We start from the raw sequence: 12,292 nt of genomic DNA, 5'->3' as shown, positions 1-12,292 counted from the left end.
GGCGGAGTATGTGATGTCTGAGGTGGACCGCTACTCGGAGGCATCCGGGTCCATGATCAATCGGGATAAGTGTGAGAGTCTCTGGCTGGGAGGGGGTGATCCAGTTTTCGATCTCCCGGACACCCTTCCAGGGCCCCAGTCGTCAGCCAAAGTCCTAGGCATCCATTTCGGCCATGGGGATTATCCCACCCAAAATTTGGATGACATGCTCAAGATCGCCGCTCAGAAGGTTGGCCAGTGGAAGGGTTGGTCCTTGACCCTCAGGGAAAGGGTGAATCTGATCAAGACTTACCTTCTCCCTTTGCTTATCTATTTGGGTAGTGTGTGTATCTTGCCAGAGCCTCTCTGGTCTCGGGTTTATAGCCTGTTCTTCCAGCTTTTATTCGGGAATAGGCTGAACCTGATCAAGAGAGAGGTGACTTATCACACAAGGAGACTAGGGGGGGGGGGGGGGGGGTTATCTATGGTCAACCCCGTGGTGTTTCTTGTGAACACCTTTGTTAAGATAAATTTGGCAAACCTCTGGATGGAGAGGGCTCCTCCGTGGATAGTCTCCTGCAGGGAGTGGTTTCGGCCTTTCTTCCAGGAATGGGAGACAGGACGGCAAGTGATGGACTTGCGTACGCCTGAAGGATATCTTCCAGCTTATGTCACCCTGATTCTGAAGGTGATTCGCAGGTGGGGTTTGGGGGTCAAGGAGATCCCTTGACGAGAGGGTCTTGTTGTCCCACTTTCAGAAGCCCCTGGCCCTCAAGAATTGCCCAAGCCGGGATCTAGACAAGGGATTACAGTTGCTAAATTCTGCAAGGATCCCCTTGAAGTTTTGGGACTTGGCTTGGCGCTGCTTTCACGGGAGGCTGTGTGTAAGGGACAACCTGAAGTACAGGAACTCTGATGAAAGGGGTCGTCCCCAGGAGGAGTGCAGCTCCATGCTGGAAAGTATGGAGCACTTCCTGCTTCATTGTCCTTTTAAATACAGAGGTGTATGAACGGGTGGGAGCTTCCATTGGCTGGCCTAGGCTAGCCAGCCTCTCCTATGCGGAGTGGGTCTATGGAGTGTTCAGAGACCTGGGAAGGAGGGACCCGTGCACAAGTTTTTTTAGTTAGCATAGTGGTTAGGTTCTACACATGGAATGCATGGTGTTTAGTTTCTACGCAGCAGAAAGTTCTCCCGGTGGACGAGGTTTGTAGGAACATCTTGGGTGGCCTGGTGAAGGTGCATTCTCTTGAGTTTGAGAGACTGGGTACCAGTAGGGCCTCTCTCCTCTGGAGTGGCTTTGCTTTTGACGTACCATAGTCTAGTCATACTGTCCCTGGTGGTGGGCTGAAAATTGCTTTCACACTAGAATTTTGTTTTGTAGTAAGTTGAGGTTTTGAAAAAAGGCTTGCAAAGACCGAACTTGGGCCTTCGGGAGGGTGTATAGTTATGTAGTCATGTAGGTTGTTATGTATTGTTAGAAGAGAGACAGTTGGGATTAGTTAGGTTGGGTGGGTGAGGGGGGAGGGGTTTATGTGTTCTTTGAGTGGGGAGGCCTGCATCTAGCCCTGGACTATGCGGACATGGCGCGAAGGGCTAGATGTGGGTGGTGGTGGAAGGGCTGGCCTTGGACTATGCGGACATGATAGCGACATGAGGCGGAGGTCAGCCCTGGGTGATGGGTGATGGGTAAGGTAGTGTGGTAGTGTTAGAATAGGTTAAGTTTTGGTGTTTTTTTCTATAAAAAGGTGACAGGAAAATTATTTTATAATAATAATAATTTTATATATATATATATATATATATATATATATATATAAAAGTGGCAAAGTCGCCTATTTGTTTGTTTTGCTTGACAGTGGTCGCCTTTTATTTTATTTACCTTTATTTTCTGTTCATATTTTTTTTGTTTATATTCCTTTATGTTCTTTTATGTTCTGTTATTTTCCATTTATGACAAGTTTAGTTTTGTTTGCATGGTGTATATAGGCATATAGTTAATTAGTCATTAAGTTTAGTATGTTAGTGTGGTATGAATGTGAGTATGAATGTGGTCGGGCCAGTGAGGGTATTGTTTTTATATGTATTGTTTTATTTCTGCAAATTGTAGTTTTGTATTTTTATAAAAGAGTAAGAGAAAGACTTGCAGGCTTGTATTGGGGGGCTCATTTTTTGGGAATATCTCCGGAACGGTACGTCCTAAAGAGCTGAGACCCAGTCTAAAACCTTCCCGGACAACTGATGTACCTGTGTGCCAAATTTGGTGAAGATCGGTCAAGTCGTTTGGTCGCGCATAAAGAACGTCTAGACAGACAGAAACTCATTTTAATATATATAAGAGACTAGCAGAAGGACCCGGCTTCGCATGGGTATATTTCATCTATTTCATTTTATGTTTCCATGTGTCGTAAAAAGATAGACAGTTTCCCCCATACCAGTGACCTCTACAGTACCTGTCCCTTTAACATTGACCACCCCTTTAACAGAGACCTCCACAGTGCCCGCCCCTTTAAAAGTGACTTTCACAGTGACCGCTCCTTTAACCCCTTAAGGACTCAGGGCGTACCGGTACGTCCTAAGTTTAAATCGCGATTGCGGCGCGGCGGGGGTTAATCCGAACAGGATGCCAGCTGAAATCATTCAGCCGGCATCCTGTCACAACGCGATCGGCGATCGCAGAAAACCGCAGGTCAATTCAGAACTGCGGTTTGCTGCGTTTCCGGTCCATTTGGGTCTCCGGTGACCCGATGAACCGGAAAAAGACTGTGATCGGTGGTGTGATTACACACCACCAATCACAGTACGAACATTTGGAGAGGCAGTGCTGGCCATGGTGCTGATGCCTGCTGTCCAGGGTGCTGATTGGTGCAGGGAGAGAGGTGCGAGATTCAAACTTCCAGCGCTCCTCTCTCCCCTCCTCTTCCTGTTCAGCACCTGCACCCTGCAGCACCGTCCTCACCAGGCTCCTGAGATCCCCCCCATCGGCACCCATCGCCCTCCAGGTAGGTTAGGGTCAGTGAGGGAGAGGCACCGTTAGGAAGGGATAGAAGGAAAAAGTTAGGAAAAAAAATAAAAAATCACTTTTATCTAAACTTTTTTTTTGTTTCAGCTTTGAGACCCTAGACCCCCCCCCTGCTGATCAGCAAGTTTGAACTTATTTTATTTTTTCTAACACTAACACTTTTTCTAACACTTTTCACTTTCCATTTTTTTTAAAACTTTCTAGTACGCGAACACCCGTGCCCCCACACACACTCACATACAATAAAGGTTTACATGCACATACACACCACACACAGATACTTATGGCCCGCCGGATGTTCTCGGTGGAGGAGGCATACGCCCAGATTGCCTCCGACTCCGAGAGCCCCAGTGAGGATGAGGATGACCCCATGTTCCTCTTGTCATCCGCATTCTCCTCCTCATCATCATCTGATGACGATGAGCCCCCAAGGCGGCGGAGACGCCGCCAGGCGGAGCCAAGGGCCCCACATGCTATGGACCCTGTGGCCCACCCTAGTAAGAGCTGCCCTGGGGCTCGTACTGGTTTCCCGGCCCACCAAATAAGCCCACCGGAGCCCCCTGCCGGTGAACTTAGCTGGTGTCAACCAGTGGATTTTGAGCCCGAGATTCCGGATTTTGTTGGCAATCCAGGAATCCAGATTCCCACAGTGGGGTTTACTGAAATGGACTTTTTTTTTTCAGTAACCCATTTGTGAATCTGATGGTGGAGCAGACGAACCTGTACGCCCAACAGTTCGTTGCTCAGCACCCGGGCTCCTTTTTGGCTAGACCCGGTGGCTGGACGCCAGTCAGTGCAGCCGAGATGAGGACATTTTGGGGCCTCGTGCTGCACATGGGTCTAGTGCAAAAACCCAGTGTCAGGCAATACTAGAGTGGGGACGTCCTCTACCAGACCTCACTCTACAGTATGGCCATGACACGTCCCCGGTTTGAGGCCATCCGGAAATGTCTGCATTATTCAGATAATGCAGCATGTCCCCCCCGAGATGATTCTGCCCATGACCGTCTGTATAAGATACGGCCGGTCATCGATCACTTCGGGGCCAAATTTGCGCAGGCCTACGTACCTGGAAGGGAGGTCGCGGTTGATGAGTCTCTCGTTACGTTCAAGGGGAGACTCAGTTTCCGCCAATACATTACTACTAAGCGGGCGAGGTATGGCGTGAGACTGTACAAAATTTTTGAGAGTACCTCAGGGTACACTTACAAATTTCGTGTGTATGAGGGGCGAGTTTCCCGTATTTAACCCCCAGAATGTCCCCCCACTCTGGGTGTTAGCGGGAAACTCGTGTGGGACCTTATGTACCCACTGCTGGATAAGGGTTACCACTTGTACGTGGATAACTTTTATACTAGCATTCCCTTGTTCAGGTCCCTTGCCGCCAGATCCACGTTCGCTTGTGGGACCGTGCTGAAAAATCCACGCGGCCTCCCTGCCTACCCCCTCCAGGTACCTATCCCCAGGGGTGAGACCCGTGCCCTTACCAGTGGAAACCTGTTGCTGGTCAGGTATAAGGACAAGAGGGATGTCCTTATACTGTCCACAATCCACGGTAACAGCACCATCCCCGTCTCTGTGCGAGGTACCGCGGCAACGGTCCTCAAGCCCGATTGTATCGTCGACTACAATCGGTATATGGGAGGAGTTGATCTCTCTGATCAAGTCCTCAAGCCATATAATGCCATGCGCAAAATCCGGGCATGGTACAAAAAAGTTGCTGTCTACTTTTGTACTATCCCGAAGCACTGGCAGCACAGGGACATTCCGCCAATTCTATGAGGCAGTCCTCAAGGACCTGATCTTTTCGGATCGGGAAAGAGCAGGCCGGAGTACTTTGGGAATTGGAGGCGCCCGGATCGTCCCTGGCCAACATTTTCCAGGTGTGGTCCCCCATACTGGAAAGAAGGGAAGAACCCCAAAAAAGTGCAGAGTGTGTCGCAGGAGGGGGATACGGAAGGACACCACCACTAAGTGCGACACGTGCCCCGATCATCCGGGCCTCTGCGTTATCGATTGCTTCAGGGAGTATCACACTTCCATGGAGTACTCAATTTTTATAATCCCCAACAGTCCCCTAGAGAACATAAAAAACTATGGCTCTCAGACTTTGGAGACACGGAAACAATTATTTTTTTCCCTAAAAATATTAGCTTTAGTGCAGGCATCCTCAAACTGCGGCCCTCCAGATGTTGTAAAACTATAACTCCCAGCATGCCCAGACAACCTACAGCCATCAGCAAAGCATGGTGGGAATTGTAGTTTTACAACATCTGGAGAGCCGCAGTTTGAGGATGCCTGCTTAGTGTCTCCAAAGTCTGAGAGACATACATATTGGGCAACGCCGCGTTCGTAAAAATTTTCCCTATAAAAATAACATTTAATCCAACCCTCCCAGATTAACAGCGTTTAAAAAATAAAAAAATTTTGTCACCTAACATCACATAAAGTGTAATAGCGAGCGATCAAAATGTCATATGCACCCCCAATTAGTGCCAATAAAACCGCCATCTCATCCCGCAAAAAATGAGATAGTCGCCCAAAAAAAAAAAAAAAAAGTAGCTCCCAGGATATGGAGATACTAAAATAATTTATTTTGGTTCCTAAAATGATAATATAGTGTAAAATCTAAATAAACTTTAAAATGTAGACATATTAGATATCGCCGCGTCCGTAAGAATCTGCTCTATAAAAATAACATTTGACCAAACCCCTCGGATAAACAGCGTTAAAAATATAAAATAAAAAGGGTGCCAAAACACCCATTTTTTGGCAAAATTTCCCTTTGAATCCTTTTTTTTCCGGTAATAAAGCAACGGTTAACAGCCAAACAAAACTAAATATTTATTGCCCTGATTCTGTAGTTTGCAGAAACACCCCATATGTGGTCGTAAATGGCTATATAGCCACACGGCAGGGCATAGAACGAAGGGAACTCCATATGGTTTCTGGACGGCAGATTTTGATGGACTGGTTTATTTACACCATGTCCCATTAGAAGTCCCCCTGATGTAGCCTAGACTAGAAACTCCAAAAAAGTGACCCCATCTAAGAAACTACACCCCTCAAGGTATTCAAAAGTTACTTTACAAACTTTTTTAACCCTTTAGGTGTTTCACAAAACTAAATAGCAAATGTAGAAACAATTTTAGAATTTAAATTTTTTGTTACCTTGCCTGAAAAAAGTGTAATATAGAGCAACCAAAAATCATATTTACCCCTAAAATAGTCCCAAAACAACAACCACCTTATCCCGTAGTTTTCTAGATGGGGTCACTTTTATGGAGTTTCTACTCTAGGGGTGCATCAGGGGGCTTGAAAGGGTACATGGTGTAAATAAACCAGTCCAGCAAAATCTGCCTTCCAAAAACCATATGGCGATCCCCTTCTTCTATGTCCTGCCGTTTAGCCAAACAGTAGTTTAGGACCACATATGGGGTGTTTCTGCAAACTACAGAATCAGGGCAACCCATATTGAGTTTTGTTTGGCTGTTAACCCATTTTTTTCAGTAATAAAGTAAGGGTTAAAATTGAAAATTTTCCAAAAAATAGAAATTCCAAAATTGTTTCTCCTTCTGCCATTAACTCTTGTGGAACACCTAAAGGGTTAACAAAGTTTGTAAACCCAGTTTTGAATACCTTGAGGGGTGTACTTTCTTAGATGGAGTAACTTTTTTGGAATTTCTATTCTAGGGGTGCAACGGGGGTCTTGAAATGGGACATGGTATAAACAAAACGAGTCCTACAAAATCTGCCTTCCAAAACCCATATGGCGTTCCCCTCCTTCTATGTCCTCCCGTTTGGCCAAACAGTAGTTTAGGACCCCATATGGGGTGTTTTTTGCAAACTACACAATCAGGGCAACCCATATTGAGTTTTGTTTGACAGTTAACCCTTACTTTATTACTGGAAAAAATGGGTTAAAATGGAAAGTTTTCAAAAATTTTTTAATTTCAAAATTGTTTCTCCATCTGCCATTAACTCTTGTGGAACACCTAAAGGGTTAACAAAGTTTGTAAACCCAGTTTTGAATACCTTGAGGGGTGTACTTTCTTAGATGGAGTCACTTTTTTGAAATTTCTATTCTAGGGGTGCAACGGGGGGCTTGAAATGGGACATGGTATAAACAAAACTGTCCTGCAAAATCTGCCTTTAAAAACCATATGGCGTTCCCCTCCTTCTATGTCCTCCCGTTTGGCCAAACAGTAGTTTACGACCACATATGCGGTGTTTCTGCAAACTACAGAATCAGGGCAACCCATATTGAGTTTTGTTTGGCAGTTAACCCTTGCTTTGTTCCTGGAAAAAATGGATTATATTGCAAAATTTTTCAAAAAATCAAAATTCTTAAATTTTATGTCCATTTGCCATGAAGTCTTGTGGAAGACCTAAAGGGTTAACAAAGTTTGTAAAACCAGTTTTGAATACCTTGAGGGGTGTAGTTTCTAAAATGAGGTCATTTTTGGGTGGTTTCTATTACGTGAGCCTCACAAAGTGACTTCAGACCTGAACTGGTCCATAAAAAGTGGGATTTGGAAAATTTCTGAAAAATTTAAAAATTTGCTTCTAAACTTCTAAGCTATGTAACGTCCACAAAAAATAAAATATCATTCCCAAAATGATACAAACATAAAGTAGACATATGGGGAATGTAAAGTCATCACAATTTTTTGGGGTATTACTATGTATTACAGAAGTAGAGAAACTGAAACTTTGAAATTTGCTAATTTTTCCCAAAAATTTTATGCAAAAAAATTAACTTTTTTGACCCAATTTTAGCAGTGTCATGAATTACAATATGTGATGAAAAAACTATCTCAGAACGGCCTGGGTAAGTAAAAGCGTTTTAAAGTTATCAGCACTTAAAGTGACACTGGTCAGATTGGCAAAAAATGGCCAAGTCCTTAAGGTGAAATAGGGCTGAGTCCTTAAGGGGTTAAAAGTGACTTTCACAGTGACCGCCCCTTTAACAGTGACTTTTACAGTGACCGCCCCTTTAACATTGACTTTTACAGTGACCGCCCTTTTAACAGTGACTTTCACAGTGACCGCCCCTTTAACAGTGACTTTCACAGTGACCGCCCCTTTAACAGTGACTTTCACAGTGGCCGCCCCTTTAACAGTGACCTACCCTTTAACAGTGACTTTCACAGTGGCCACCCCTTTAACAGTGACTTTCACAGTGGCCGCCCCTTTAACAGTGACCGCCCCTTTAACAGTGACTTTCACAGTAACCGCAACTATAATAGTGACTTTTACAGTGACCACCCGTTTAACAGTGACTTTCATAGTGATGCCCCCTTTAACAGTGACCTTCACAGTCACCGCCCCTTTAACAGTGACTTTTGGTGACTGCCCCTTTAATAGTGACTTTCACAGTGACCACCCCTTTAACAGTGACTTTCAAAGTGACAGACCCTTTAACAGTGACTTTTTACAGTGACCACCCCTTTAACAGTGACTTTCAAAGTGACCGCCCCTTTAACAGTGACTTTCACAGTGGCCGCCCCTTTAACAGTGACCGCCCCTTTAACAGGGACCTTCATAGAGCTCACTTCTTTAATAATAGTGACCTCCACAGTGCCCGCCCATTTAATAACAGTGACCTCCAGTGTGCCCGCCCCTTTAATACACGTGACGTCCACTGTGCTTGCCCCTTTAAAAACTGTGACCTTTACTGTGCCTGCCCCTTTAAAAGCAGTGACCTCCACAGTACCCACCCCTTTAAGCAGTAAAGAAAAATGGCTGGGTTTTTATGGAAACCTGGAGTAAAACTGTGTTTATGGCAGTTGGGATTTGAAGAGAAAGACTTGCAGGCTTGTATATGGGGGGGGGAGGATTATTTTTTGGGGAATATCTCAGGAACGGTACGTCCTAGAGAGCCGAGACCCAGTCTAAAACCTTCCCGGACACCTGATGTTCCTGTGTGCCAAATTTGGTGAAGATCAGTCCAGTCGTTTGGTCGCACATAAAGAATGTCCAGACAGACAGAAACTCATTTTTATATATATATAAGAGATAAGAGATAACCCAGTCAAGAGTTTGTAGCAACAGTTGGTGAGAGAAAATGCCTGTTTTGATGCAAACCTTTTCCATCTGTCAAAAATCAGATCTTCCTCCCTGGCGATAGTCATTTATATATTTATCATACTTACTTATATAGCGCTTACATATTCCGCAGCGCTTTACAGACATGACCATTAAGTTGTCCCCAATGGGGCTCACAATCTATGGTCCCTATCAGTATGTCTTTGGAGTGTGGGAGAAAACCCACACAAACACGGGGAGAACATACAAACTCCATGCAGATGGTTATGATTCAAGCATGTAAGGCTAGGTTCATATTTATTTTAGGTGCAGATTTTAATGGGGAATCTGTATGTTAAACTACATGGCGCGTTTTATTCTGCTTGCAGTTTTAAAAACCATGCAGTGGAAAACATGAATTGTTCTGTCTATTCTTGTGTGAATTCCAGAATTTCTATTGAAAACTGTTCAGGAATGAAAATCCTTACCGAAACCACACGAAAAACTGCATTAAGAAACACATCAGGGAAAAAAATCTGTTTTTTTAAGCATTGAAAATCTGCCATGTGAAGCTATCATAAGGACATTACAGGAGGAGGTGTAAGAGAGGACTACAACTCCCAGCATGTCCATACTGTTATTATGGGTGCTCAGTGGACATTGCAGGAGGAGGTATAAGAGGAGAGAACTAAAACTCCCAGCATGTCTAGATTGTTATGTGAAATCAAAGGACATTACAAGGAGGAGCTATAAGGAGAGGACTACAACTCCCAGAATGTCCAAATTGTTATTATGGGTGTTCAGTGGACATTATATAGAGAAAAGGTATGAGGAGAGAACTACAACTTTCATCATGTCCAGACTGTTAGTATGGAGCATCAGTGGTCATTACATGGAGAGGGCTATAAGAGAGAACTATAAGTCCCAGCATCTCTAGAATGTTATTATGGGCGACCAGAGGACATTATAGGGAGTGAGAAGGACATAACTACTACTCCTAGTATATGATAACTTGTAGAGGGAAACTACTAATCTGTTACATACACAGAGCACAGGAGCATAGTGTAGACGCCAAGCCTTCTGTTTCCTGCGGGCTGCACCTCTGACACAGCCTGCTGGTGAATGTCAGTATAGCACTGACATTAAAATGCATTAAACTATAGGAATAGTGCAATGTATTTTAATAGCAATGAAAATATCGCCCATTATTGTCACCTTGTCAGACTATAAAATGATTTAAAAAAAATTATTATAGTATGAAAAGTATATAAAATAAGTCCAATAAAAAAACACTTTTTCTTAATATATTTCACATTATTATCGCCACATCCATAATGACCGTCACTATGCAAATTATCACGTACGAACTTTAAATACATAAAGTACCAGAAGGCTTCAAGTGCACTACCTCTCTGGCACTGGTAATGATTTGGAGGCAGGTTCGTTGGTGGCAATTCAGCACTTAGGTGATACTGGCCTAATTGTTGTTTGGTGCTGAGTGGCTTGGCTGTAGTCATTCGCCTTACAGCATTGTCTGTAACTGCAGATGTAGCAGTTCGCTGTGGTGTCTGGAATCTCAAAGGGTTTACTTGAGGACAATTTGGGTCTTTTTCCCTGCAGAATCTGTAACAGGAGCAGAAGTTCAGCAACTTGCTTCCTCTCCCCACTGTCTCTAGACAGGATCTCTCCCTCTTGGCAGGGAGCAGGATCAATCCACTCCTACCAAGAGGGGAAGAGCAGGGTAGTTTAACCCTGTTCCTGCAAACCTTTCCTTGCTTGTAGCGGTGGCCAGGAAACAAACAGTAAATAACAATGTATAGCAATAAATAATTTGTAGTACCCTCAGGTCTGAGGTACTTGACACCCCCTTGGTGAAAGCAAGGCAGTCTTTGGGCTGTGCTTGTGGTCCCGCCTAGTAGTCCTGCATCAGAAGTCCAAGGCCGCAGTTCAAGCTGACCCCCTCCCTTCCATTGCTGAGAAAAGACCAGGTTAAGAACTTAAGTGGTTACACAAACAATAAATTGCCTAAGCTAATATTCTTAAATATTAGGGGAACATATTTATAGCACTCAAGGGGGTCCAGTCCATGATGGTGCCAAAGAGGGTGTGCTTGCTACCTATTCTAAATGTAGAACAATCCCCAGCTGTGGAACCTAGTCCAGGTAACGCGCAGCCTTTGTTGGACCGCTGGGACCTCCGCCATGGCAGCTCAGGCACAACGGCACCAGGTTTCAATGTTAGGCCTCATGTCAATGCAACAGAAGTGCAGCCTAATTGTGGCTTCAGTTTTTTGTGTTCCAAAGTTTCCTGACCTGTTATGATATACACTCACCTAAAGAATTATTAGGAACACCTGTTCTATTTCTCATTAATGCAATTATCTAGTCAACCAATCACATGGCAGTTGCTTCAATGCATTTAGGGGTGTGGTCCTGGTCAAGACAATTTCCTGAACTCCAAACTGAATGTCAGAACGGGAAAGAAAGGTGATTTAAGCAATTTTGAGCATGGCATGGTTGTTGGTGCCAGGCGGCCCGGTCTGAGTATTTCACAATCTGCTCAGTTACTGGGATTTTCACGCACAACCATTTCTAGGGTTTACAAAGAATGGTGTGAAAAGGGAAAAACATCCAGTATGCGGCAGTCCTGTGGGCAAAAATGCCTTGTGGATGCTAGAGGTCAGAGGAGAATGGGCCGACTGATTCAAGCTGATAGAAGAGCAATGTTGACTGAAATAACCACTTGTTACAACCAAGGTATGCAGCAAAGCATTTGTGAAGCCACAACACGCACAACCTTGAGGCAGATGGGCTACAACAGCAGAAGACCCCACCGGGTACCACTCATCTCCACTACAAATAGGAAAAAGAGGTTACAATTTGCACGAGTTCACCAAAATTGGACTGTTGAAGACTGGAAAAATGTAGCATGGTCTGATAAGTCTTGATTTCTGTTGAGACATTCAAATGGTAGAGTCCGAATTTGGCGTAAACAGAATGAGAGCATGTATCCATCCTCTGATGGCTACTTCCAGCAGGATAATGCACCATGTCACAAAGCTCGAATCATTTCAAATTGGTTTTGTTGAACATGACAATGAGTTCACTGTACTAAAATGGCCCCCACAGTCACCAGATCTCAACCCAATAGAGCATCTTCGGGATGAGGTGGAACGGGAGCTTTGTGCCCTGGATGTGCATCCCTCAAATCTCCATCAACTGCAAGATGCTATCCTATCAATAAGGGCCAACATTTCTAAAGAATGC

The sequence above is a fragment of the Bufo bufo genome, chromosome 1 (genome assembly GCF_905171765.1).
Source record: "Bufo bufo chromosome 1, aBufBuf1.1, whole genome shotgun sequence".
Lineage (NCBI taxonomy): Eukaryota > Metazoa > Chordata > Amphibia > Anura > Bufonidae > Bufo > Bufo bufo.
This window is presented reverse-complemented; position numbering follows the sequence as displayed.